The sequence below is a fragment of the Tribolium castaneum genome, unplaced genomic scaffold (assembly GCF_031307605.1).
Source record: "Tribolium castaneum strain GA2 unplaced genomic scaffold, icTriCast1.1 ptg000088l, whole genome shotgun sequence".
In the NCBI taxonomy this organism is placed as follows: Eukaryota; Metazoa; Arthropoda; class Insecta; order Coleoptera; family Tenebrionidae; genus Tribolium; species Tribolium castaneum.
The window spans coordinates 37,501-44,522 of NW_026986685.1; the positions used below are offsets into that span (position 1 = coordinate 37,501).

Sequence of the window (7,022 nt, forward strand, 5' to 3'; positions counted from 1 at the left end):
TATTTGCACGTGCTGCCGACTGCGACGGAGTACAGCGTTCAATTGACTTTGTGCATAGTACAGACGAAGTACGACGTTTGCGAAGTACGGCACTCAAAATCATGATTTTCTTGTAAGACGTTTATTTGCAGTTGCTTCCGACTGCGACGAAGTACAGCGTTCAATTGACTTTGTACATAGTACAGACGAAGTACGACGTTTGCGAAGTACGGCACTCAAAATCATGATTTTCTTGTAAGACGTTTATTTGCAGTTGCTTTCGACTGCGACGAAGTACAGCGTTCAATTGACTTTGTACATAGTACAGACGAAGTACGACGTTTGCGAAGTACGGCACTCAAAATCATGATTTTCTTGTAAGACGTTTATTTGCAGTTGCTTCCGACTGCGACGAAGTACAGCGTTCAATTGACTTTGTACATAGTACAGACGAAGTACGACGTTTGCGAAGTACGGCACTCAAATCATGATTTTCTTGTACGACGTTTATTTGCACTTGCTGTCGACTGCGACGAAGTTTAGCGTTCATTTGACTTTGTACATAGTACAAACGAAGTACGACGTTTGCGAAGTACGACACTCAAAATCATGATTTTCTTGTACGACGTTTATTTGCACTTGCTGTCGACTGCGACGAAGTTTAGCGTTCATTTGACTTTGTACATAGTACAGACGAAGTACGACGTTAGCGAAGTACGGCACTCAAAATCGTGATTTTCTTGTACGACGTTTATTTGCACGCGCTGTCGACTGCGACGAGGTTTAGCGTTCACTTGACTTTGTACATAGTATAGACGAAGTACGACGTTTGCGAAGTACGGCACTCAAAATCGTGATTTTCTTGTACGACGTTTATTCGCACGTGCTGCCGACTGCGACGAAATGCAGCGTTCATAGTACAAACGAAGTACGACGTTCACAAAGTGATGAAGTAAAACGTAAACAATAAATAATAATAATGCAACCCACAATACACTAATTGTGTATTAAAATTGCATAACCTACACGAAGTACGACGTTCAAGAATACTAAAGAATTTTATTTGTGTTGTATATAATGAAAAAACAGCAAATTTTTTTGCAAATTACGTATCTGTAAATAAATGTAAACATTTAGCAACTAATCAAAATTGTTTTTTTTGCCTAGATATTAAAGTAAAACATAAAAATACATTAAATTTATAAAATGCAACCCGCAGCACACTAGATGTGCATTAATATTGCATAACCTTCACGAAGTACGACGTCCAAAAATATTAATTTTTTTTTATATTGAGGTTAAAAGTGAGAAAACATAAATTAATAATAATGCAACCTGCAATACACTTAATATGTACTGATCTTGCATAACCTTTACGAAGTACTACGTTCAAGTATAAATTAATATTATTGTGACTCGCAATACACTAAATTTGTATCAATATTGCATAACCTACACGAAGTACGACGTTCAAGAATATTAAAGAATTTTATTTGTGTTGTATATAATAAAAAAAACAGCAAATTTTTTTGCAAGTTACGTATCTGTAAATAAATGTAAACATTCAGCAACTAATCAAAAATGTTTTTTTGCCTAGACATTAAAGTAAATCATAAGAATACATTAAATTTATAAAATGCAACCCGCAGCACAACAGATGTGCATCAATATTGCATAACTGTTACGAAGTACGACGTCCAAAAATATTAAATTTTTTTTTATATGAAGGTAAAAAGTGAGAAAAACATAAATTAATAATAATGCAACCTGCAATACACTTAATGTGTACTGATGTTGCATAACCTTCACGAAGTACTACGTTCAAATATAAATTAATATTATTGCGACCCGCAATACACTAAATTTGTATCAATATTGCATAACTTACACGAAGTACGACGTTTAAAAATATTAAATGTTTTATTTGTAGTTTGCATATAATAAAAAAAAAACAAATTTTGATGTAAATTACGTATCTATAAATAAACGTACACATTTAACAATTAAATAAACATAGTATTTTGGCCTAGATATTAAATTAAAACATAAAAATGCATAATATTTATTAAATGCAACTTGCAATACACCAAATGTGTATTAATATTGCATAACCTTTACGAAGTACGACGTTCACGAAGTACGTCGTTTACGAAGTGCGACGTTTACGAAGTACGTCGTTTACGAAGTGCGACGTTCACGAGGTACGTCGTTTACGAAGTGCGACGTTCACGAAGTACGTCGTTTACGAAGTGCGACGTTCGCGAAGTACGACGTCTACACATTAGGGCACTCAAAATTATTGTTACGTTGTACGACATTCAGACGTTCCAACTGCGACTAACTACAGCATTCATTTGACTTTGCACATACGACGAACGAAGTACGACGTTTACGAAGTACGGCGCTTAAAATAATTTTGTTTTTATTAATTAATTATTTTTTTAAAACAAACGTTTTTATAATTAAATTTTATAATGGTTTAAATATAAAATATGACTTTTTAATATTATCAATATTTAAAATATTTTCTCCCTTTTGTGTGTATGCCTTATAGTTATAGAGCTGTGCGCTTCGGTAGACGTCGCCTGTGGAGCTATGTCAGTGGAGCGGTGCGCACATCCAATACCGAGCGGCTGCCTCGATCGGTGTCGCGCTGGTATACATATGGTAGTGGTGTGTGTCGATGCGTTGAGTGAGGCGATATGAACGGTGTAACGGTTTAGTCGAAGTTTATCATAAATGACGACGACAAAACGACCGATTATGTATACGTTCTGCATTTGCTTCCAATTTATCGACGTTTATTGCACATTTCCGCTATCGAATTCGAATAGGGCTTTGCTTGCGAGATTGCTTTATTTTGTGATTTTGTGGCTCGCCCAGTTCCCCACAGCGAGATTGCGGATGCGGCAAAACGTATTCTCTTACGTTGGCGGTCCTTATGCAATCAAACTTTGTTGAACTAACAAATGTTTGTGATTTAAACAAACAAAAATAATAAATGCGTCAACTCTCTAATATCCGAGCGAGAATATTTATATAATATTCGTAACGTTTATGGATTCGAAAGAATTTCATAAATTCACGTCGCATTCAATCTTGCGAAGAGTGAAGAGAATGTTTGAACTTTTAAATCGGCAAAGGTAAAAAATAATATTATAAATATTATTATTATGCCTTTATTGACCGATATATGTGTGTGGTGTTTAACGACTACGACGACGATGATGACGATACATTTATCTCTATATCGTACGAAGAAAAGAAGAAACAGCGTGGCGTTACTTTCTTATATGTTAGATTGTTTCGCACAAACGCGCATATTCTTCATCTTTATAAACGATGATGATGAGTATTTTATTCTCTCGTCTGTCTCAAAAAACACAAAAACACAGTTCCCTGGTTGATCCTGCCAGTAGTCATATGCTTGTCTCAAAGATTAAGCCATGCATGTCTCAGTACAAGCCAAATTAAGGTGAAACCGCGAAAGGCTCATTAAATCAGTTATGGTTCCTTAGATCGTACCCACATTTACTTGGATAACTGTGGTAATTCTAGAGCTAATACATGCAAACAGAGCTCCGACCGGAGACGGAAGGAGCGCTTTTATTAGATCAAAACCAATCGGTGGCGGTTTCGCCGTCATCGTACAACTTGGTGAATCTGAATAACTTTACGCTGATCGCACGGTCTCGCACCGGCGACGCATCTTTCAAATGTCTGCCTTATCAACTGTCGATGGTAGGTTCTGCGCCTACCATGGTTGTAACGGGTAACGGGGAATCAGGGTTCGATTCCGGAGAGGGAGCCTGAGAAACGGCTACCACATCCAAGGAAGGCAGCAGGCGCGCAAATTACCCACTCCCGGCACGGGGAGGTAGTGACGAAAAATAACGATACGGGACTCATCCGAGGCCCCGTAATCGGAATGAGTACACTCTAAACCCTTTAACGAGGATCAATTGGAGGGCAAGTCTGGTGCCAGCAGCCGCGGTAATTCCAGCTCCAATAGCGTATATTAAAGTTGTTGCGGTTAAAAAGCTCGTAGTCGAATTTGTGTCCCGCGCCGCCGGTTCATCGTTCGCGGTGTTAACTGGCGTTTCGCGGGACGTCCTGCCGGTGGGCTTAGCTCGAGAGGGCGGCCCAACTCAATCCCGCCGCGGTGCTCTTCATTGAGTGTCGAGGTGGGCCGGCACGTTTACTTTGAACAAATTAGAGTGCTTAAAGCAGGCTAAAACTTCGCCTGAATACTGTGTGCATGGAATAATGGAATAGGACCTCGGTTCTATTTTGTTGGTTTTCGGAACCCCGAGGTAATGATTAATAGGAACGGATGGGGGCATTCGTATTGCGACGTTAGAGGTGAAATTCTTGGATCGTCGCAAGACGGACAGAAGCGAAAGCATTTGCCAAAAACGCTTTCATTGATCAAGAACGAAAGTTAGAGGTTCGAAGGCGATCAGATACCGCCCTAGTTCTAACCATAAACGATGCCAGCTAGCGATCCGCCGACGTTCCTCCGATGACTCGGCGGGCAGCTTCCGGGAAACCAAAGCTTTTGGGTTCCGGGGGAAGTATGGGTTGCAAAGCTGAAACTTAAAGGAATTGACGGAAGGGCACCACCAGGAGTGGAGCCTGCGGCTTAATTTGACTCAACACGGGAAACCTCACCAGGCCCGGACACCGGAAGGATTGACAGATTGAGAGCTCTTTCTTGATTCGGTGGGTGGTGGTGCATGGCCGTTCTTAGTTGGTGGAGCGATTTGTCTGGTTAATTCCGATAACGAACGAGACTCTAGCCTGCTAAATAGGCGTATTTCGACATCCCAAATGCCGGCTGGAGCCGGGTTCGCCCGGTCTCTATGTGCGGTTTTTACTGTCGGCGTACAAACAATTCTTCTTAGAGGGACAGGCGGCTTCTAGCCGCACGAGATTGAGCAATAACAGGTCTGTGATGCCCTTAGATGTTCTGGGCCGCACGCGCGCTACACTGAAGGAATCAGCGTGTCCTCCCTGACCGAGCGGTCCGGGTAACCCGCTGAACCTCCTTCGTGCTAGGGATTGGGGCTTGCAATTGTTCCCCATGAACGAGGAATTCCCAGTAAGCGCGAGTCATAAGCTCGCGTTGATTACGTCCCTGCCCTTTGTACACACCGCCCGTCGCTACTACCGATTGAATGATTTAGTGAGGTCTTCGGACCGGTGCGCGGTGGCGTTTCGACGTTGCCGATGTTGCTGGGAAGATGACCAAACTTGATCATTTAGAGGAAGTAAAAGTCGTAACAAGGTTTCCGTAGGTGAACCTGCGGAAGGATCATTAACGTGTAAATGTTGTTGTTTAGTTGTCACACATACACACACATTTTGTCTGTGCTGATCAACAAAAAACACACATACATACACTATTCGTATGATGATCAATTCTCATACAAAATTCTTTATTATGCGTCGAACGGAAAAGCAACAACGGGTCGTCTTGCATTAAGCGGATCTGTTGTTACGTTTTTCGATTTATTTTATAAATCGATTGTAAACGTGCCGTAAACGACGTTTTCAAAGAATTTTTTCGAACATTAACACGAATCAATATTGTCGAAAGATGGTTATGTGCTAACGTTTTATTATTGCTTTCGCAGTGCCGGTCTTAGCGTATTTCCATCATCGTATTCGCTTCGAAAAAAAGTACTAATACACAGTGGTGGTGTATAATTAATGTGCAAGAGATGTTGTTGTTGTTGTTGTAGTATTTGTATATGGTTGGAGTTATTTATAATAACAAACAAGAATGAATGAATGAATAATAATGGTGTCTGCCAATACGATCGTACTTTATGTACACGACTAAAACTTTATACATACAAACCATAATAATAAATAAACTCGAAACAACCAACAACAAAATTAATACGCTACTGTACATACAAATACACATTTATACATACCATCATTTTACTTAACCGATGGTGAGTGATGTTTGAAAAATAAACGCTTAGGCTTACGGTTTTGTAAGCCAGTCTTTGCGTATTTTCTTCATCGTATTCGCTTCGGAAAAAAGAAAATAAAGATGGTGTATAATTAATGTGTAAAAGAGATGTTGTAGTTGTAATTTAATTTGTAAATGGTTGGAGTTTATTAATAAATAAAAGGGGCTGTCTATTCGTCTGTACTTTATGTACAAGACTAAAACTTTATACATACAAACCATAATAATAAATAAACTCGAAACAACCAACAACAAAATTAATACGCTACTGTACATACAAATACACATTTATACATACCATCATTTTACTTAACCGATGGTGAGTGATGTTTGAAAAATAAACGCTTAGGCTTACGGTTTTGTAAGCCAGTCTTTGCGTATTTTCTTCATCGTATTCGCTTCGGAAAAAAGAAAATAAAGATGGTGTATAATTAATGTGTAAAAGAGATGTTGTAGTTGTAATTTAATTTGTAAATGGTTGGAGTTTATTAATAAATAAAAGGGGCTGTCTATTCGTCTGTACTTTATGTACAAGACTACAAAAACGTTTTATAACAATAAAAAGCTCGAAACAACCAATAACAAAATATACTACTACTATACTACTATACATACAAACGCACATTTATAAATACATAAAATCAATTTACTTTATCGATAGTGAGTGATGTTTGGAAAAAAACGCTTAGGCTTACGGTTTTCGGGTACCTGGGTTCCGCATGCGTCGAAGTAATAATTTACTTTAACGACGCGACGAACCGTAGGAATCTAAATAAAAAAGTTTATTAACTTTTTTAGATTCTGTGGGTTTTAAATGATATACGCCCGACTGACGAAGGAACGTTTTGCACTGCCTGTGCTTTTCTTTTGATTCGTTTTTATGTCGACGGACGTTCTTAGAATGCCCACCAAACGACGTATCACACAAAACACCCTACAATTGTATTGTTTGGTAAATATTGTTGTGATTAAGTTTGTAGCTGTGGCGTTTGTTTGAAGAAAACGTCTGGTTTTTCGACATATTTTCTATTTAATAAATATACATAATGCTTATCGCAAA

At 38.8% G+C, this 7,022-nt stretch overlaps 1 non-coding gene across 1 annotated transcript; it reads left to right on the forward strand.

The window, feature by feature from the left end:
• The first annotated feature begins 3,375 nt into the window (after window positions 1–3,375).
• Window positions 3,376–5,299, forward strand: LOC135267765 (small subunit ribosomal RNA). Its single transcript, XR_010336138.1, has one exon. It is a non-coding gene; the product is annotated as a small subunit ribosomal RNA (ribosomal RNA).
• Window positions 5,300–7,022: the final 1,723 nt, after the last annotated feature.